The 22,654-nt window shown below is 38.2% G+C and overlaps 1 pseudogene; it reads right to left on the bottom strand.

Annotated features, from left to right (window-relative positions):
- Positions 1-9,380: 9,380 nt before the first annotated feature.
- On the bottom strand, positions 9,381-19,448 carry LOC134644665 (GTPase IMAP family member 8-like; annotated as a pseudogene).
- Between the last annotated feature and the right edge of the window lie 3,206 nt (positions 19,449-22,654).

Here is a 22,654-nt window from a genome sequence, read left to right as displayed (position 1 = left end):
GTTTTTTCAAACTCATATTGCTAAGAGTAGCAGGTTGCTTGTCTCACACTGAACTCCTGTACTGGGCTTCCAGTACACCACTTGTCATCACTGGGGGAGCACAGAGTCCTGCTGGAGGTGAGAGCAGAGACAAATGAGGACCCTGTTAGTTCAGCTTGGAATAAACACTGGAAATGAATCTGAGGTTTCTCCACCTCTCTCCAAAACTTATATTTAAATAGTTTGAAAGAAAAAGTTTCGCAAGAATGCCAAAATGAAAATTCCATTTACATTGTGTTTTTTGTTATTTACGCGGTTTTGTAGAAGAGCAGATTTAATTCAATTCAATTCAATTCAATTTTATTTATATAGCGCCAAATCACAACAAAAGTCGCCTCAAGGCGCTTTATATTGTACAGTAGATAGCACAATAATAAATACAGAGAAAAACCCAACAATCATATCGTATGACCCCCTATGAGCAAGCACTTTGGCGACAGTGGGAAGGAAAAACTCCCTTTTAACAGGAAGAAACCTCCAGCAGAACCAGGCTCAGGGAGGGGCGGCCATCTGCTGCGACCGGTTGGGGTGAAAGAAGGAAAACAGGATGAAAGACATGCTGTGGACGAGAGACAGAGATTAATAACAGATATGATTCGATGCAGAGAGGTCTATTAACACATAGTGAGTGAGAAGGTGACTGGAAAGGAAAAACTCAATGCATCATGGGAATCCCCGGCAGCCTACGTCTATTGCAGCATAACTAAGGGAGGATTCAGGGTCACCTGGTCCAGCCCTAACTATATGCTTTAGCAAAAAGGAAAGTTTTAAGCCTAATCTTAAAAGTAGAGATAGTGTCTGTCTCCCGAATCCAAACTGGAAGCTGGTTCCACAGAAGAGGGGCCTGAAAACTGAAGGCTCTCCCTCCCATTCTACTTTTAAATACTCTAGGAACAACAAGTAAGCCTGCAGAGCGAGAGCGAAGTGCTCTAATAGGGTGATATGGCACTACAAGGTCATTAAGATAAGATGGGGCCTGATTATTTAAGACCTTGTAAGTGAGGAGCAGGATTTTGAATTCAATTCTGGATTTAACAGGAAGCCAATGAAGGGAAGCCAAAACAGGAGAAATATGCTCTCTCTTCCTAGTCCCTGTCAGGACTCTTGCTGCAGCATTTTGGATTAACTGAAGACTTTTCAGCGAGTTTTTAGGACATCCTGATAATAATGAATTACAGTAGTCCAGCCTGGAAGTAATGAAGGCATGAACTAGTTTTTCAGCATCACTCTGAGACAGGATATTTCTAATTTTAGAGATGTTGCGCAAATGGAAGAAAGCAGTCTTACATATTTGTTTAATATGTGCCTTGAAGGACATGTCCTGGTCAAAAATGACTCCAAGGTTCCTCACAGCATTACTGGAGGCCAAGGTAATGCCATCCAGAGTAAGGATCTGCTTAGATACCATATTTCTAAGATTTTCAGGGCCGAGTACAATAACCTCAGTTTTATCTGAATTAAGAAGCAGGAAGTTAGCGGCCATCCAGGTCTTTATGTCTTTAAGACATTCCTGCAGTTTAACTAATTGGTGTGTGTTACCTGGCTTCATGGATAGATAGAGCTGCGTATCATCTGCATAGCAGTGAAAATTTATGCTATGTCTTCTAATGATGCTGCCTAGGGGAAGCATGTATAATGTAAATAGAATTGGTCCTAGCACTGAACCCTGTGGAACACCATAATTGACCTTAGTGGGTGAAGAGGACTCTCCATTTACTTGAACAAATTGGAGTCTATTAGATAGATATGATACAAACCACTGCAGCACAGTACCTGTAATACCTACAGCGTTCTCTAATCGCTCTAATAGGATATTATGGTCAACAGTATCGAACGCTGCACTAAGGTCTAGCAGGACAAGCACAGAGATGAGTCCACTGTCAGAGGCCATAAGAAGATCATTTGTAACCTTCACTAAAGCTGTTTCTGTGCTGTGATGAGCTCTGAAACCTGACTGAAACTCTTCAAATAAGCCATTCCTCTGCAGATGATCTGTTAGCTGTTTGACAACTACTCTTTCAAGGATTTTTGATATGAAAGGAAGGTTGGAGATTGGCCTATAATTAGCTAAGACAGCTGGGTCTAGAGATTGCTTTTTAAGTAAGGGTTTAACTACAGCCACCTTGAAGGCCTGTGGTACATAGCCAATTATTAGAGATAGATTGATCATATTTAAGATTGAAGAATTAATTAATGGCAGGACTTCTTTGAGCAGTTTTGTAGGAATGGGGTCTAAAAGACACGTTGATGGTTTGGAGGAAGTAATTATTGAAGTTAACTCAGAAAGATCGATTGGAGAAAAAGAGTCTAACTTAACATCAATGGTACTAAAAGTAGCTGTAGATAATATTACATCTGTGGGATGATTATTGGTAATTTTTTCTCTAATGATAAAAATTTTATTTCTGAAGAAGTTCATGAAGTCATTACTAGTTAACGTTAAAGGGATGGTTGGCTCAGTAGAGCTCTGACTTTTTGTCAGCCTGGCTACAGTGCTGAAGAGAAACCTGGGGTTGTTCTTATTTTCTTCAATCAGTGACGAATAGTAAGATGTTCTGGCTTTGCGGAGGGCTTTCTTATAAAGCAACAAACTATTTCTCCAGGCTAAATGATGATCCTCTAAATTTGTGACACGCCATTTCCTCTCCAGTTTACGAGTTATCTGCTTTAGGCTACGTGTTTGAGAATTATACCACGGAGTCAGGGACTTCGGATTTGAGGCCTTAGTTTTCACTGGAGCTACAGTATCCAGAGTCGTACGTAGTGAGGAGATAAAATTATTAACAAGATAATCGACCTCTGTTGGAGTAGCGTTCAGATAGCTGCCCTGCTCTATGTTGGTACAGGGCATTGAAGATGATAACAGTGGGTGGATTATATTCTTAAACTTAGTTACAGCACTTTCAGAAAGACATCTACTTTGATAAAGTCTACTCTCCATTGCTGTGTAATCAATCATTGTAAATGTAAATGTTATCAGGAAATGATCAGACAGCAGAGGGTTTTCAGGAAACACTGTTAAATGTTCAGTTTCTATGCCATATGTTAAAACAAGATCTAGAGTGTGATTAAAGTGGTGGGTGGGTTCTTTTACATTTTGAGAGAAGCCAATTGAGTCTAATAACAGATTAAATGCAATGTTGAGGCTGTCATTTTTAGCATCTACATGGATGTTAAAATCACCCACAATAGTTATTTTATCTGAGCTGAGCACTAAATCAGATAAAAAGTCTGAGAAATCAGAGAGAAACTCTGTGTAAGGCCCAGGTGGACGATAGATGATAACAAGTAAGACTGGTTTCTGAGTTTTACAGCTGGGGTGGACAAGGCTAAGCATCAGGCTTTCAAAGATTTAAAGGTATAAAATGTCTAGAATGTATTTCTGCTCATCTTTAAACTAAAGTGCAGCATTGCTGACTCACAGAGAGCCGCTTGGAGGAGGAGAGAGCAGAGACACATGAGGAGCCTGTTGTGACAGTTTAGAGTAAAAACTTGAAACAAGTAAAACATTTGCCCATAACCACAGCAAGATTTAAAGTGCATTAATATTAATTTTCAGATTGTTGTTCATGTTGCTGGAAGCCAGTACAAAACCTAAAGCAGGAGAAGTTGTTGACAAGTTGCGGTTATCACAACAATCACATGACTGACTATCATTACTGTCAACCTAATGTACGAAAGGAAAAATTCATGTGGTAGGTTAAAGGATACTGAGGCTACATATGTTTATTTTCTCCTTGGCTACCAAACAAGTTTGTTATTCCAGCATCATTTCTAAGTCTGATAGATAAAATTAATGATAATAAAATTAGATAAATAAATAAATAATTATTTTTATGCCTTACTACTCCTCAGATTTAAGGTTTTTTAATGGACTCACACAGAAAACTTCATCAGGATAATTTTTCCAATAACTCTGTCACGTTGGGTTTTCTGAGTTGCTGCAGATTATTACTGTCTGTGTTTGCATGATTGTGGAGTGTTCACACAGTAATTTACAGCTTCACAAAACACATCGTTCACTTTGACTGAAGGCTGCAGGTGCAGATTGTTGACAAAGACTAATGAGAATAACTGGTCCACGAAAAACAACCAGAGTCATCAAGCAGAAACACAATGAATGAAAGAAATTAAATCAAATAAATGGATTTTAAATGCAGCATTAACTTGAATTCAAATAATCAATTATTGTGTTTAAGTACATGATTATGGTTAATGTAGCCCAGTTGATATAATTTTCATATTACTGAATTTAATTAAATGTTTTGCTTTACATATTTTTACCATTACCAGCAAAAACAGTCTAATGTAGAGTGTGATGATGTCGATATTTTATTATTTTGATTTTTTCAGTGTTGATATATAAACTATAACATTCTAGAGACTATATGTAATGCAACTATGTAACGTATGTAAATTTATGCTCATGGAAAAGTTTAACCCACTGGGCAACAGATGTTTTCAAAATATGCAAGTGTTTTCTAAAGCGGTAAATCCTGCATTGCATACAAAGGAATGGAAGGGAAATGAAAAGTGACTTCACAGTTGTCAAGTACTTCAACATACTTCAAAATAATTCACTTTTGTGAGCTGAATAAAAAACGTATTTTTCTGCAAAGATGATTTAATTAACATGAATGTAACACAATGTTGAAGTGAAAGCAGTGAACTGTTGATTTATTTTGGTGTTAAGTTTTGGCAGACATCATCTATTTATATAAATACATGTTTCATTTTTTAATGTATTTTCATATTTATTTTAAAAAAAAGTTCTAATACTTGAGAGTAAACGTCTTGTTGCTGCAGTTATATTCTTGATAGATTTGGGTACTTATAATTACTGATGAGTTTGGTTCCTCCACAAAAAGTCCACCACAGTGATTCAAAGTCATTAAGTGGCCGAACAAACACCTGCTGGACTCTGAACAAGCATCTAAACACTTTTTTTTTTCGAGTAAAGCTAAAATTTTACAACCTCTGTGTTGAAAAAAACTGTTTACCACCAAATCATTTTCATTTCTTTTCAAAATGTTTCTATAATAATTCTTAATATTTATTTAATATTTCTTTATGTTATAAAAATGACTTTGAATCCTGATAAAAATGCAAAATCATGAGTTAAAAATGAAAACAAGAGAACTAAGAATGTATTGATATTTGTTGAGAGAAAAACAGAAACTGTATATGTGCCAACCAAAGTGCCATTTTAATTCAGATAAAAAAAGTGATTTATTTTACATTGTTCATTCAGGATCTTAAAAATGTGATAATAATAATGTAATAATACAAATAAGGTAATAATAAGAATGATGTAATGATAATTAATGTAAATCTAAATAATATTGTCCTTCAGAGAAATACTTTGTAGTCCTGAAGATGGAGAAGTTTACTCCTGCAGAGGGACTGGGACTGTCTGTGGTCATGATGGTTGAACCTCCAACCACTTTCCCAGCTTAGCCTCAGGTTGCTGCTGCTACTGTAGCAGCTGCTGTTCTTCTCTGTACTCGTCAGGACTTGCATTGTCACATCTGGGGATCCCAGGCCCTGCTGGAGAGGAGAGCTTAGTCTGGATCCTGACCTGCTGCCTGTAATTATCAGCCTTTTTCAAGCTCTTCTCCACAGGACGCCTGTCTTTTTCAGGGACAATCTTCATCCACAAATTCATAAAGTCCTTGTGAAGGGCCAGTTTCTTGATGATTGTTTGCCCATGGTACCTGTGGAAGATTACAGTTGTCATTAATTTTCATTAATTATGTAAACTCACAGAAAAAAAAAAAAAACTCGCACATTAATGCACTCCAAACCCTTTTAAAAGTACCCACCTGACTTCAGGTGCAGCATCCCCTGCCATTCTAGAGGCGGCAATTAGAAAGCGTTCAGTGAAGCTTCCTGCTTTCAGGATGACGGCTGCTCCAAGTTTGTCAGCCAGCTGGTGCAGGTGTTGAGCCGTGCTATTCCTCACTGCGACACAGCGATGGCTGAGAAAGGACAATATTAGACACACAACTCAGTGAACATGATCTCTCTTTCATGTCTTCTGATAAAATCACTACAGCCTCTTCTCTCCTCTTACTTCAGTCCTGTGTTAAACAGAGCGCTCAGAATCCGTCCATGGCTGCAATTTTCCACCATGGCATCAAGCGCCAGATTGACCTCCTGATGAAGAAAGTTGTTGTTGGTCTGTGCAAGCTTCAGCAATAGAGCTCGGCCTGTTCTTTCAACTTCTGGGTCCATTGTTTTCTGGAGCTGAATGTAGAGCTCATCGATGGTATGTATGGCCTCACAGGCTACTGCTGAGCGTTGGTTTTTCACCTAAAATGTGAGTGATGATCATCAGTTGAGGCTGTAGTATGCACTTGAAGGGAAAGTAACTGCATGAAACACATATAAGAAACATAAAGTGTGCAATACCTCCTCAATGAGCACCAGACACACTTCATGCAGTTTAGTCTTCAGGATGTCCGAGTGGTGCTTTGCCAGAGACTGAATAGTTTGCAACCCCTGTCTTTTCTTTATCCTGTATTTACACAACACAACATTGAACATGACTTCAGGAACACCACAAATAACACAGCCACATTATGCAGCAGTGTTTCTGTGCAGTATTTAATGTCACCTTGCTACGTTTCTTACCAGTCGTCTGAAGACAGCAGACTAAAGCTGTGGGACAGGCTCTCTACAGGTGTAGCTAGAGGCGGGAGTTTGACCCTGTCCTCTCTTGGATTGTTCTGACTGCACTGACTGTCTGTTTTCTTGTCTGATAATCAACGAGGTTAGTAAAAAGAAACTGTAATTTCTTCTAATTCAAAGCATTGTACATGATGCAGTGATTAATTGTTCATAAAAATCTTTTTAAAAAATTCCTTAAATTAAAGTTTGAGTATTCAGCATCTTCTACAGTTACTGAGGAAAACCACTTACCGTCTATAGGGACGACTTTTGCACGGCGCAGCAACGTCCCAGGCCGAGGTCCTCGTTTTTGTACTTTGGGAACTGTTGGAGGTTTTGTACACAACGGCTTTACTGCAGCAAAGGTTTTGGTTGGTACTGTGTGTCCAGGTGAGGTCATAATGCCATCCTGGAAATGCTGCAGTTTTTCCAAAATAGGCCCAAGTTGGTTTTTTGCTGTCACAACTCTTATTCCACGAATGACCTTCGTGTCTGTTTAGACAAAAAATAACTAAATAACTACAAATTGACATCTTAGTAAAAACAAAACAACAACAATAAACATTTTTCTTCCTGATTCTTTTTCAAAAAAGCATATAAAATGAATGGATAGTAAGAATATGTGTAATTTAGCATTAAAATAGATAATCGACAGTGTCAAATTTTAAAATTTAAACTAACTGATTAACAGCAGGTGTAACCACTAAAGAAAAGCATAACCTTTGAACCGACCTGCTCCTGAATGTTTAGCAGAGAAAACAGGCAATTGTGAAGCTGCTCGAGGAGGTGGAGGAACTGGAGTGACCGGTGTCATCTCAGCAGGACTATCAATGAGAGGAATGGCCCTCAGATCACTCAGTGTGTGTGTGTCTCCAGAGCTGAGGCTACACACACTTCTTTTAGGGTCCTCCTGACTCAAAAAAGGCTCCTCCAACCGGGGACTTAAGTTCCAGCATCTCTGGACTCCCTGTGGAGAGTCTGTGCATTGCTTAAATAAAGGTGGGAGTCGCACAGCACAAACTCTGGGTCTCTGTGCGATATGCGATGGGTCTGCCTGTTGAAAGAACACATTTGTCTTACTGCTTTGAGCTTTGTGAAAGTCCAGGATCCTGGACTCTGTGGTGAAGCGCTGACAGTTGCTCTGTCTACAGTGACTTACAGTTGACTGTGCAAAGCAGCAAAATATAACACATCTCTCAGAAACGTTGACATTTGAACAGCAGAGAAATCAAGAATGAGTATGTTTAGTTACTTACATCTCCACCTGTGCGGTTTCTCTGGATCAAATCTCGAAAGCGATGGACAAAGTTATTTGATGTCTTTTCAGGCATGACTGAGCTAAAAAGTGAACAAACTGTTTAGAAACAGAAAGTTTGTGAGTGCTTCTCAGTGTGTGAGTGGCAGGTTCTAACTCAGCTGCTCAGTAAATCACTGTTATGATGGAACTCACAGAGCATTCTGTGCATTGTTTGAAAATATTCATATATATACAATATTTTGTGTTTTTACAAAAATATCAGACATGTCTAAATCAAAGGCAGCTTATGATCTCTAATTATGATCTTTAATCAACAAATTTAAATAGACGTCCTAATCACAGCTTCTAAAACTAGACAACACTATACTGATTCATATAAATTCATATAAAACAGCAAAAAGGAGATAAAAGCACTGTCATAAATAGAGAAATAAGTACAGTAAATAAATAAATACAGTTTTAAAAAAAGAATACAGAAAAAAACATGTGTGTCATTTGCTACAACAACAACAACAAAATAGCAGTTTGGACAAAGCTGTTTCTTCAAGCTTCGCCTGCATTTAGGGGCCGCAAACCTCTGTCCCGAAGGAAGAAGCTGAAATCCTCCAATAAGGAGTGGGAGTCATTTAAAGTAGAGTAACTCATCCTCTACAACTGCCTAGTATTCAAGGACTGTAGGTTAAACCTCTCTAACATGGTACAGTACCTTCAGAAACCCCCAAATTTCTTATATACTGAAAATTAAATCTCTTCTCTGGAGCCTTTTCTCGATTCAGTAGAAGTAGATCTGGTTCTCAGTTCACTTTAACCATCAGTGGGTTTCAGTCTGAATATGTTACACATTATTACTATTTGGGCTGTCGTTGTATTCGAGTGTTTCCACAGTGATTTATAGCAGTACAAGAACCTCCTTCAGTCTGGTTAAAGGCTGCAGGTGCAGCGTGCTGGACTGTGATGAGAATAACTGATCCACTAACACAAGAATCATCAACCACAAACGCACTGAATGAAAAAATAAAACTGAAGAAGTATACAACTGTGTTTATAGTGATTCAACCTTTATATTTATCATTAAATATGAGTAAAAGTTCATGAGCACCTTTTTTAAGTGCAATGACAGAAAATGATATTTATGTATTTCCAAACTTTAATAAATTGCATTTTTTCTAAAATTTATACATTCTGATAAATATAGAATAAAAGATAAAACATTAGTGATTTTTCATAAACTGGGATTTTATTGGGTTCCACAGACTTTCTTTTTATAGCATGATTTGAAAACACAATATGAATAAACAGATGACATCTGCATGCACATCAATAGAGAGTCAAATATTTGCAGGAAGATTAGAACAAACAAAACCTGTAGCTTCATCAAACACATCATATGCAAACAGGAAGTGTTGCTGAAGTTCTACTCTGAGCAGTGGTCAGGGTCCAGGGTTTGAGTGACAGGGCTCTGTCCACTCAGACTGGCCTCACAGCTCACTGAGCCCGCCTTCCTCCACTGGTCTGCAGAGAGGCTCAGGGTGCTGCTCCAGCTGTAGCGACCGTCTGTCCCCAAGACCTCCAGGCTGCTTGACACACCTGAGGATGTGCTGGTGCCCCCCACCTTCCAGCCCAGCTTCCAGTTTGAGGGGAAGCCCCCGGTGGCCAAACAGACCAGAGTGGCACTGCACTGCTTCTCTTCCTCTTTGAATGGAGGGAGGACAGTGAGGGTGGGCCTCACCACACCCACTAGAGGAGAGAGAGGGGAGAAGAGCAACATAAGAATGAAAGCAGGAAAGAAATACCTACATGGTGTTTAATCATTCATCACTGATGAATATTATTATTTCTGTAATGTTTTACAGTCAATATCTCATCTATTTGATAATTTTCAATGTTACACTCACAGAGTTGAAACACTCATGTACAGTTTAAACTTTGTCATCTGCTTCTTTCACTTCCTTTAAACTACAAGTACAATCAATCATCCATGAACTCAAAGCTGGTCTGTGTTTACTGACACGTTTTTATTTTTACTTTTTGGAAATCCATAAATTAATATTTGAAAAAAAGTTATATTCAAAATAAAAAGAGTAAAGAAATAAATCCACAAACACTATATTTGACAATTGCAGCTTGAAAATAACCAAACCTGAAATATTTTAACTGGAAAACACTAAAATAAAACATTTCAGATGAATTTAAAAATGAAAAGGAAACAAAAGGAAAAAAAGGGAGATCAATTTTGTTTCATAAATAAATAAATAAAATGATCAACAACAATCCCCAAACCTGATCAAATATCTTTTCAAAATTTTATAAAATGTTTTGTACTGGTAGTAGTTGTGAAAACTATATATTTAATTAAAAAAAAAAACACATGAAAACTGTTTAAAACAGCAAAGAGAAACGCTTCAAGAAATATGAATTCCGAAAGTTTGACAAAATAATAAAGACAGTTTTACGGGTATATTGGATTTGTTGATACAAAAATCAAAATTAAGTATACAAACCAGAGTACCATTTTAATCCAGGTGTTAAAAAAAGTAAATATGTTTCCAATATATTTTTCTCTATTCCATAAAATCATTAATGGTATTAGTTTAAAACTATTTTCTTTTGTTTGTGTGCCCCACATTGCCCTCAGTGTGTTGAGAGCAGAGAAATCATTTCCATAGAGAGGAGGCTTTGCATCATCAGCTGATCCTCCAGAGAACTGAGAAGGTTTATAGTCCTGTGAGTTCAACACTGCAGGACTCACATCTGTCAGTCAACACAGCAGAAAGCACAACCACCATGACTCTCATCACCATCCTCATCTGGACGCTGACCTGCTGCTGTTTTACAGGTTCATTCACTCAGCAACATTTCAAACATGATGTGCTGCTTTTTCTCTCATTGATTTCTGCTGATAAATTGTAGTCGTACAAAAACCTCCCTCAGTCAGACTGCAGAGACACTGAGCTGTTACAGCAGGAACTAACTGAAGCTACTGAAGAGGAAGTAAGATAGTCCAGTGAAGATAAAGCTGACTGTAATATCAGCAAGATTACACAAAGTCGTGTTCTGCACACATTTCCTGAAAAGAAAAACAAAAGTTGTTGTTGCTGTTTAGATACAGTAATTCTGTTTACATTATTAGTTTGATAAATGTTACATTTTCACAGCATCTAATTCATGTTGTTGATTATGGCCAAAAAATCACTTAATTTTCTTTACTTGTGTGTAAAATATTCAAATTTGATTCTAACAACAGTTGAAGTCATTAGCATCCCTCTAACAAAAGATCAAACACTTTTTAATATAACTGATAGTGACAAGCCTGATTAGCAAAAATCAATGTGACAGTTATGAAGCACACTCACATTCAGCTGTTGAGCCCTGACTAGTCCAGTTCCTGCTGCCAAAAGACATCCCCACAGCGTGATGCTGCCACCACCATGCTTGACTGTGGGAATGGCATTGGTCAGGCAGTGGACAGTGGACATCCTTTGAATAGCTGTCCACTGTAGTAACCACTATGCATGAAAGGGTTAGTGTGAAAATGACAAAATATGGAACTGAAGCACTGAATACTTTCCAGCACTCTGACTCTCCAAGCTGTTGTTGTCAACACTATAGTAGTGTTGTACCCTGCACACTGGCTCATGTAGAGAGACGGGACTTCCTGTGTTCATTTTGGATGCTCCCACAACTACCATCACAGCATTGCTTTTTAATACGTTTTTATTTAAAAAGGGATTCACTCAAAGAAGGAGCTAGACCACTGTTTCAACCAAACCAATAACCAACCACAACCTAAAATATCCTGGGAAAAGAAAACAAGATAGTTAACCAAGTTACAGGTTTACTTCTGCTGCCAGCACAGACCAGATGCTCAGGGTGTGAGATTTTATTTATTTTCTTTATTCAGTCTATGTTGTCTGATTTTTTTTTTTTTTTTGGATTTAAACTGATGTATTTTCGATTGTTTTTTTTGTTTTTGTTTTTTTGCATAACATTGAAATCGGTTTGCTCCTCACTCTGTTCCACAGAGTCATTTGCCAGCAATTTTCTGACCCACACTGATCAATCTGACAGTCTTGGAGCGACTGTGACTATCACGGCAAAATAAGTGCAAATATTAGCTCTACTCTGAGTCGGTACCTTCAGAAGCCTGGACATATCGCTTCTCCCGAACTCTGTTAAGATGATGTAGATCTGGCTCTCAACAGACTTTATCTATCAATGATGTTTAGGCTGAAGATACTAGATATTATTAATGTCTGGTAGTGGAGAGCTCACATAATCATTTATAGCTGTAAAAAAAAAAGCTACTTTAGTATAGCTGCTGGCTGCAGATGCAGAGTGTTCAACTGCAATGAGAATAATTTGTCCACCAACACAATGCAACTTCCCACCCAAAAAACTTTATTTCAGCAACAGTGAAAAATTTATGAAGTCAAATGACATAATAAGTGAGCAATTACCAATGTCCCATTTAGTTACTTCTCATTAAGGTGCCATAAAAACATGTTAACTTCAGAGTTACGTAAATAACAGTAACACTTGTGATGGCGAATGATCCTGTTGTTTGCTGGATACAAAAATTAAAACATCACTGATTTTTGTTACTGAAATCAAATGTCTAAACAGTGTGAAGCATTCATGGCATACGTAGCATTGGGTGTACTACAATAGTTAACCATTAACTCAAAAAGAAGCGGTCTGGGGTCATCTGGCTACAGCAAAAGCAAATAAAGTGTGGACAAAGATGCAAAAGAAATCGAAATATGAAAACATAAAAAAGAAAAATACAGTAGGCTGCTTTTGTTGTGTTTTTATGTGACATTAGTCTTGTAAGAAAAACATAATCACTGCTGTTTCTTTTTCTTTGCACACACCCACGGCCCCTGCAGCCTACCCAAACGTAGCTGTTCGCCTATTGGGTACATTATTAAGCAGAGAAAGGGGAGGAGGAGGTCAGCTCCCTTTCTGCATCCTGGTGTACCGAGAGCTGCAGTTCCATTTCATGACCGCCCCCGACCAGCTCAGTCTTTTCTCTCTCTCTCAGTACCAGGTTTTAGAAGTATCTGGTATTTTAATGAAGAAGTACAACCATTTTAATACTCATTTGCTCCTCCCACTCGTCTCTGCCTGACCGTGGAGTTCACACCGGAGCTGTTAAGAGAGAAGTTTAAACCCCAGCTGCTGCTCAGGAGACTGCGGTTACACCGTCCCACACCTCCCCTTTGTCGTCTCTAGTTGAAGATTTTTGGAGAATACAGTCCAAAAGTTTTTGGTTTCTTTTTTTCTGTGTACCAAGAGGACAGCAGAAGATGCTCGGCAGCATGACTCGGAAATCCTGTGCCATTTACACCATCGGCTTCGTCTGCGCTCATCTCCTGATAGTGGGGATCGCCCTGGTCATAGCTCTTTACATTATTTCCTCTCATTTGTCGCTCATTACATATGTCACACACAAGGGGTTCAAATGTTCATAGCGTTTGGTCTGCAGTAGCCAATCATGCACCTACAGCATCTCACCTGTGATGGCACATGCAGGGTCACATGACCGACTAAATTGTATGGATTAAACTATTCAAGTTATTATGGGCTGTTTTTGCTGCATTCTGCCCCTTCGGCATTGCAGGATGAACCCAGAGCCTCGCCACCTTCACAAATCCGCAGGATCTGAGGTTTATACATCTAAGTCTGTGGTTTCTAGGATTTTTTTGTTTTGTTTTTTTACAACTTGAATAAAGACAGGCGACAGACCGCTGTAGGTAGAAATCCCCTGTAACTCCCACAGTGAGGGAAGAATATGTTGAGGTGAGCCTGTCATGACCTTATCACAGTTCATAGTGATTACCTTAAATATTTTTTGTTTTGCATCTGTCCCCCTGGATTCAATTTGCTTTTATTAGATAGGGCTGACTTTTAGGGTAAAATTCGCGAAATACATGATCTGTTGTCTTTATATCATTTCATAACCTTTCCAGTACCAGGAAATGATGCCTGATGGCACATTTCTGTTCCTACATCATTTGATGCATCATATCATTTGTGTCTTCGCTGTGAGCACTTTTTTTATCTGGGTAAAAATTACTCAGTTTTGTGTAGTGATTTTACAAAATAACGTTGACTTGACAAATAAGTCAGGCTAAAAATTTATGTATTTTACTGTATTTGGATTAAAATTTAGATAGAAACAACTTCTGTTTCAAAAACCTGCTTTCACTATTGGACTTGCAGTTAAGTGTCTGCATGCCTGTGGACTGGTGGGGCATTAGGGGTGAGACAGCCTGAACCATAAATGTCTGCTTTTTATTGTATTTTAGGACATGGATGGTGTGATGGAGCGGCTGTGCTGCCAGTTGACACCCTCTCTCATGTCCTACAGATAAACCTGCTGCTCTCTGTCCTTTAATATCTCTCACATTCTTCTAACCAAGGGCGTAGATTTGGCATGGACGGAAGGGACATGTCCCCACCAATATCCAGCAATTATTGAATTGTCCCCACCAATAATTTGATCTCTTCGAGTGAAGAAAAACAAACCCGATAGAAAGAAAGAAAAAACGATCTGTCAACGTCTCATTCACCTAGCGGTGCAGAAAGAGTTAAATTACGTTCTCTACTGGAGTCCTAACTCATGTGACAAATATGGCCAATGTGATTGGCTGTGCCTTTCAGGGAGCTCTGTTTAGTTTTAGCAGCGGCAAGCCTGCCCTGTGAGGACCTGCAAGGAGGAGAGGAGGATGGCAGCAAAAAGGAAGAACCTGGATATAAAAAAATATTTTTCAAAGAAACCTGTAAGTCACTTAAAGTCAAGTTCACTCATAAAATGTGTCCGTCATAACAGGCTATGCTAGGCTTTGGTCTAAAATTGTATATAACCATGAATAAAGTGTTTTGGAAACTAGCTGCACAACATGCAGCACTATTAGTTATCTCAGTCTCCCAGAGTAGCATTTCTAATTTTGACTGAAACTGTCAGAGAAAACGGCAGCCTCGAGCAAGCCAGGATATTAGTTTACAGAGGCTGTTAAAATTATGTCTAACGTTAAAATGTTGGTGACACAATAATTTCATCCTAATGGTACTGACATATTCATTGGGTTAATTTTTGAGACAAAATCATGAGGTAGTCATGATTTTGCAAATATTCCACCTTGTAGTGCAGTTTGCACAAATTGTTTTAACAATGCACTCACCTTACAAACATTCCTGATGAGTCAAGATCTGCACAAATTGACAGACACACTGAAGCAGCTGCCCATTTTATTCTTATTGTCATGTATGTCCTATTTGTCAGGTGACAGAAGAACCAACACAAAGCTCAGAGAGTAATGGTGATACAAGATCACAGGTGAAATTGGATGATGACTTGTGGTTCATGTAGGCAAGTATATTTCTCCTTTTTTTTTTTATCAAGAAGCAAAGACAAAAAGGGAAAAAAAAGAAACAGGGCAGGGTTCGGTGGTTGAATCATCCGTCCCCACCAATGCCAAAACCAAATCTACGCCCTTGGTTTATATAGTACTTTCAATTTTCATAATAATACAGTTTTATTTGTATTGAGGTGTTTTATTGCTTCTTTTCCTAAAGGAATAATTTGAAAAATTCCTCCACCCTTCATCATAGTCAGCCAATAGTAACTAATTCTTTGGTAATACAGTGGGCATTTATTGAACTATAGATGAAATAATATTTGCCCCTTTCTGCATTCCTTTGTGGGTGAAGAATTGTAAGATGTCCATGGGGGGTGCAGCAAGCTGCAGGAGGCTGTCAGCATATTTAGAAAAATAAAAGACAGGCAGCACAGAACATCTTTTATTTGGTCTTGTTAACAGTGGAAACAGTGGAGTTTTTGTTTGTGTTAACTTGATTCATCTTATATTAAACAAAGAAGTCATACATTAACACATATATTACAGAGCATGAATTTATAAAACAAAATTTATAGTATTTATAATAGATTTATAGAAGAATACAGTCTCTATTGTCTGATAACTGCATAATTGAATGACACCCAATTGTACATTTGTGGAGGGAAAAAAAGGAACAATAAAATGTGTAAGATGTCTGTGAAAGTTCTCAGGCATCCAAGCCCATAGTCTAAGGAGCTTGGAAAGAAAGCATCTGGATGTTCATCCTCTCCCTAATCACACGAGCCAAGGTGTGAAAATGGTTGTGGGTCGCAATCAGCCAAGGTTTTGGGTGAGCTCATTGTGAAACCTAGTTAATTTGGCTCAAACTAACTTCCACTAGTATGAAAACTAGACGTGCTGATAATTCCTTACTCATACATGGAGTTTCAGACAGTATTTCATACAAAGAAAAGGAGACAGAAAGAAATGTGCCTCTGAGGGTCAGGGTGAAGAGTCACTGACTCCAAAAATACAGAGTTGGGTGTTATTATGAGCTCTGTGGACAAAAAATACTGAGAGTCCTTCAGTTAGCATGCTTAAAGGCAAATTAGACTTTTTGAAAATGCGGTTAAAATTAATTAATCAAGTTATGACTTTTAAAGTGTAATAACTTCCAGATGTTAATGCACATGCATTATCAGCTGTGATTCTTTGCTGTTAGAATGAAAAAAAATTCTTGATTGCAGTCCACCAGCTTGTTCTGTTCTCTGGTTCAACTTCATTCAGAAGTTCCTGTATCAGGTCACTTAGTTGTTTTTCATGTGTTTCCTGCAGAGTTTTCTTTTCCTTTGCAGCTTTTACATTCTTCATTTCCTTTTCCTGTGTATCCAGTAATTTGCTGATTTTTCTCAGACTGTCGTTTCCTTTGGACATTTTTTTCACAACATCACTGATTTCTGCATGGTGCTTTTTCTTTAGCTGTTCTTCAGTTTGAGCTTTCATTGCCTTCAACAGGTCATACTCCTTATCTTTGTCTTTCAGTTGGTTCTCATGCTTTTGCTTCAGAGCTGAAATTTCCTTTGTGTGTTTTTCCTTAAATTCATTGAACTCTTCAGCTTGTTTTCTGGCTTTTTCTTCATATGTTTTCTCCAGATTCTCCATTTCTGTTTTATAGTTTTCCTCCAGTTTTTTTTCGTTCTTTCTCCTCCTTTTCTCTCCTGATCTTATCTTCTTCTTTTCTTTTGTTTTCATAACTTTCTTTTTCCTGTTTGTACTTTTCTTCAAGTTTTTTCATTCTTTCTTCCTCCTCCTGTCGTCTCTGTTCATCTTCTTGTTTTCGTTTCTCTTCCTGTTCTCTTCGTTCTTTCTCCCACTCCTCGCTTTTCCTTCTTATCTCTTCTCTGCTCTCTTTCAGCTTTTTGTCAATATTTTTCTTTTCCTGTTTTTCTGACTGAATTTGTTTGTCCAACGTTTCAAGTTGCATTTTAAAATCCTGCGTACGTTTTTCTTCCTCCTCTTCCCGTTTCCTGTTTTCATTTTCTCTTTTTTCCTGCTCTTTCTTTCTCTCTTTACGCTCCTTGTTTAGATATTCTTTCATTTCCTTCAGTTTCTGGTCTCTTTCCTTTTGTATTTTTTTCTTCTCTTCTTCCATTCTTTTTTTGATGGATTTCTTTTCTTCCTCATGTTTTCTTTCTATTTCCTTTCTCTCTCTCTTCATCTCTTCTTCCTTCTCCTTCAGGATTTTTTCTATTTCTTTCTGGATTGCTGCTTCAGCCTCTTCCAGCATCTCATTAGTGAAGCAGTTTCCTCCATTGTCCTTCACCATGGTGTCAATCTTTGTTATCAGCTCACTCACTTGTGTGCGGTTTTGTTCCTCAGAGTTTTCAAACACATGGTATCTTCCTCCACAATCAGCAATCAGCTTCTTAAAGGAATCTTCACATCCAGTGTTAATATAATCTTCAATGGACATTTCATCATTTTTTAGTTTATTTCCCTCAGTAAAAAGAATGATGGTGGACTTTTCTGAATTCTTCCCAAAACCTTCCTTTATGAGTTTCAGAGTCTCCTTCTCCTCTGGTGTGAGACGACCAATTTTTAACACCAACAAGAAGACATGTGGTCCTGGAGCCAGGAGACTGACACATTTCACCATTTCCTCATGAAGTTCTTCATGGGTCAAAGTTGTGTCAAACAGACCAGGAGTGTCGACCACAACAACAGGACGACCGTCCATCTCACCGTGTACTTTCTCACACTGTTTGGTGACTGATATTTGACTAGACATGGCTTTAAACACTTTCCTTCCTAGAATAGTGTTTCCTGATGAGCTCTTTCCACTGCCGGTCTTTCCTATCAGCACAATCCTGAGAGGCTCTGTGTTCTGCTTCTTTTCATCACCTGTAAACATATGATTTTCTTTAAATGTGAACAGTTTATAAAGTAGATCTAAGAATATAATGTCGAACATGATTAATGATTTTTTTAAAAAAACATTCAATTACTTACGAGTGACCATATTTTTAGTTATCATATCTATCTGGGCTCGGGCAAATGTTACAGCTGTGTAGCAGCATGATTTGTTTGTACATCTCATCTGCTCCACAGTGTCCAACAACTTGGGGATTTGCTCTTTATCCTTGATGTTGACAATAAGATGCCTTTGTCCATAACGTTGACAGAGCTTCTGGATAGTTGGGTCTTTGCTTACAAAGTTAAGAAAAGCCGGATGTGTAGGATCTGAGTCCACAATGAACAGAATCATGGTGAAGTCATTGACTCGAGAGCTGAATGTGTTCTGGACGGTCTCTAACTCTCCCTTCTTTCACCCCAACCGGTCGCAGCAGATGGCCGCCCCTCCCTGAGCCTGGTTCTGCCGGAGGTTTCTTCCTGTTAAAAGGGAGTTTTTCCTTCCCACTGTCGCCAAAGTGCTTGCTCATAGGGGGTCATATGATATGATTGTTGGGTTTTTCTCTGTATTTATTATTGTGCTATCTACTGTACAATATAAAGCGCCTTGAGGCGACTTTTGTTGTGATTTGGCGCTGTATAAATAAAATTGAATTGAATTGAATTGAATCAGTGAGGGGATCCACAGGTAGGACCAGGATGAAGGCATGGACACCCTCAGGATCACAGAGGGAGATACACCTGAGTGATTCCTCCATCACTGTCTCCTGAGGTTTTCAAAACAAGGCAGGCAGCTCCACCAGGGAAACCCAACGTCCACACACCTCTCCCTGATGTTTAACACAATCTGATGAGTTGGAGACTGAATGAAGCTCTGTATGACCTAAAATGGCCTTGGCTGCTGAAGTCTTCCCTGCTCCTCTCCTCCCACACAGAACCAGGTTTAGAGGTGGTTTCATCTGTGTACACTCTGGTCCTGTGATGTTTTCAGTGAAGGTGAGGTACTTTTCTTTGTTCTCATGCACAATTTTCTCAATGCTTCCCATTAATTGTTTATGATCACTCTTATCCATGTTGTACGATTTACCCCTACAATCTTTTAGCAGCTGATTCACAGCAGGACTTGCCTGTGTCTCCTTGTGTGTTATGATGATCATTGTGTGTCTAAAGACATTTTGGCCAAACAAGTTCAGGATAAAATTAAGTCTTTCTTTGTCATTTTCATTGACCATTTTCAGTATTTCTGCTGTCTGTACTCAGTCTGTTTCCATACTGTTGGTTCCTTCTTATTACTAAATTTGTCCTCTGATAACCTTTGGGAGTCTTTATTATTATTATTATTATTGTTATTATTTAATTATAAAAAAAACAAACCCTGAAAGATGCTTGCTACTTGGTTTATGCACTCCTTTCATGTACTCGCCATATTTAATCTGATTTTACCTACTTACATTGTTTGGATAGACTTTCTTCTTCCTGCTTCCTGCTTTGTGGATTGTGAGATTTGAACACTGTAAAAAACAAACAAGCAAAAAAATCAAAAACCTTTTTGTGTCAAATAATAAACCAGTGCTATTTCAAACACACACAAGTCTCAAGTCACCCTGATTTCTTTGTATTTTGCGCCCAAGGATGTAGCATTTTGGGGGGCTTCTTGCCATTTACTATGAGAGGACATAATGAAAGCCTCTCATAATGTACTCTCTGCTCCACAGAGATTGATAGATAGACTTACTTAAACTTTACATGTATCCAGCACTTTTTCCTTGCATCTGCTCATTCCTGTTGACTGTAAGATAAAGAAACATTAAGTCTCTATTTTCACATATGCTCTCTAAATCAGACATTCTTAACCTTGTTAGGCACGTTCCCTTATTTTGAATATGAATATTTTCACAGAGTTGCGGGTTTTTGGTCTTTGATATTTTATGTTTGCTTATAACCAGAAAGCGTAGGTGTTGTCAGACTTTTACATCCACTCGTCATGGGCATGGATTTCATGGTAATTTGAGTCTTTTAATGATTTCTTTGAACTGTTCTTTTTCCATGGCAGAATGATTGTACAGCACACATTCAAAATAACCTTTAAAAACAAGAATTAGGTGCACAAATTAATTATTTTGAATTTTCTTCTAATCCATGCAGGTTCAAAAATACACATAGACCCCCAGTAATGTTTGGTTAAACGTTCCTTAGCAAGTTGGATCTCAACCAAATACTTTTGGTAGCCATCAACAACAAAACCAAAGACACCAAGAGTACATGAAACAAATAGAAACATTAAAAAACCAACACAGAATATTTGAATGAACACTAGTCCAAAAATACACAAACCATGGGTAAAAGGGCCCAGCACCATAACACTAACAAAAGAATAATGAAAGTGTACTTACTTTAAAATACACAAGCACCAATGTTAGTAAGGCAGTTAAACAAAGCCTCCTAATTTGTATCGCTTGTCTGGAGTAACAGCTTCTTAAATATCTCATCCTCAGACTGACCACTCACTTTTCGGCTTTGCTCAGTTGTAGTTCCTCTAAAGCTCACAATATCATTGCTGGTAATCTGAGTAAAGTCACTGTTTACATAGGAACTGAAGAATCACGCCCTTCATGCTGAGTTTTTGTCACAAATATATTTCAATATTTTAATTGATTTACTGACTTACAGTCAGGCCGCAGAATTTCTCGGCCCTTCCTGCGCCGCTTAGGTTTTACAACATCGTCCTCTGTAGAAAAAACAAACCTCAGAATGATATCTACACTTATAACTGAAGTCATCTTCTTTTTCAGGAAAAACTGAGGACAGATTTGCAGAAAACACAAGAAACAACAAAAAGAGAAACATGATTTAAGGAGATTGCAGAGAAGCTGCAACAGTGCTGCTGAAAGGCACCAAGTTTAGGACAATGAAATATGTTTATGTAACTCTTCTTCAATATATCTTGCTCTTTCCATTTCTACTGAAGACACTGACTTATTCAGAACAATAAAACATTACTCTACTCACCATATTCCACATTTGCCATAATGAATTCTGCTTAAAATATCAGTTACACCTTCATCTGCAAGGGCAAAAACACAACTTATCTGGTTAACAGGTAAGAAGGAGCTATTCATTAACTGATAACAACGTCTTTGGACAAGCAGTGAAAACTTTTGTTTTAGTAACTTAGTACTGGGTTACTTGTGTATTAGTGCAGTGTCCTCTGATTCCAAAGAGTTGTCAAAAGCTGTTCTTTCACCATCTAAATGGGACATAAATAAATTCAGTCATTTATAGCAAAGGTTTGTTAAGTGAAAGCAATGTTTATATAAAACCAAGTGAAAACTCTGTCACAGAGAGCAAGAAAAAATGTTGAGTTTTGTTGAATCATCATTATCATTGAGATTGAAACTCCACGCTAAATAAATGCTGGTTCTCTATTACAGTACTGATGAAACCTGACCGTTGGATGACAAAGACATTGGAATCATATTTATTTAAAAGTTGTTGACTTGGGTTCTGGACCCTGTCTCCTAGAGAGGGACTGGACTCTGTTCTAATCTGGAGTGAAAGACAGCAGGCAGGGGTTGGTATCCGGTTGTTCAGTCTGACGTCACTAGCCGTGTCTGGGCCTAAACTCTGCTCCAGGTCCATATATCAAATGATCACTGTGGCATTACTGAGAGTTAAAACACTGTCTAAAGTCTTTCATCTTTAATAAAATGATCAGCGTTCTTCTCTACCAGGTGTAACAATTGAGTTTAACATCCAGGCATCCATGAAAACGGAATTTATGACATTTAACGGAGTTAGAAGTTAGCAGGAAGTTAGCTCGCTAGCTTCCATCTAAATACAATATAGCATGTCCTGACTGCAGGGGTTTAGAAAAAAATTCAAACGTACAGCTCTGTTATCACTTCCAACATAAATGAAGACAGAAAACTAAACAGCAGTGACGTTTGTAGGGTTACTGAAGTTTGGCTAGCTGGTATATAAAGATGTGCTACGTGACCGCTAGCGACACAGCTATGTTAGCATAATATAAACAAGCTAACTTTTTTTCCACTCGATAAAAGTTAACGTGAGTGTTCTCAGTGGTCAGGAACAAATGTAATCGCATGGCAGGATGCTGTAAACGGACCAAACTTCAGCCAGGAGAACAACTGAGATAATCCATCCACAATACGAGGTTAGTTATTCATATACTGCTGCATGGGCTGTGCTGTAGTTACATCGTAAGGTTTTAAAAACTGAGCTTAAATAAATGATTAGCGGTAATAAAAGCCGAGGGAGGTCAACGGTGATCACTGACTGTTTTTAGGAGCTTTTTGAGATTAAATAGAAGAAAATACAAAGCATTAAACATGTTAACAACACAAAAGCCATATTAAACGCAGACTACATTAGGCCCGGAAGTAGGATTCGTCGCGTCATCACTGAACAACCGGATTCT

Source organism: Pelmatolapia mariae, linkage group LG16_19, assembly GCF_036321145.2.
Source record: "Pelmatolapia mariae isolate MD_Pm_ZW linkage group LG16_19, Pm_UMD_F_2, whole genome shotgun sequence".
NCBI classification, from domain to species: Eukaryota; Metazoa; Chordata; class Actinopteri; order Cichliformes; family Cichlidae; genus Pelmatolapia; species Pelmatolapia mariae.
Note: the sequence above shows the minus strand (reverse complement) of the source record. Positions and strands in the feature narration are given on the sequence as shown.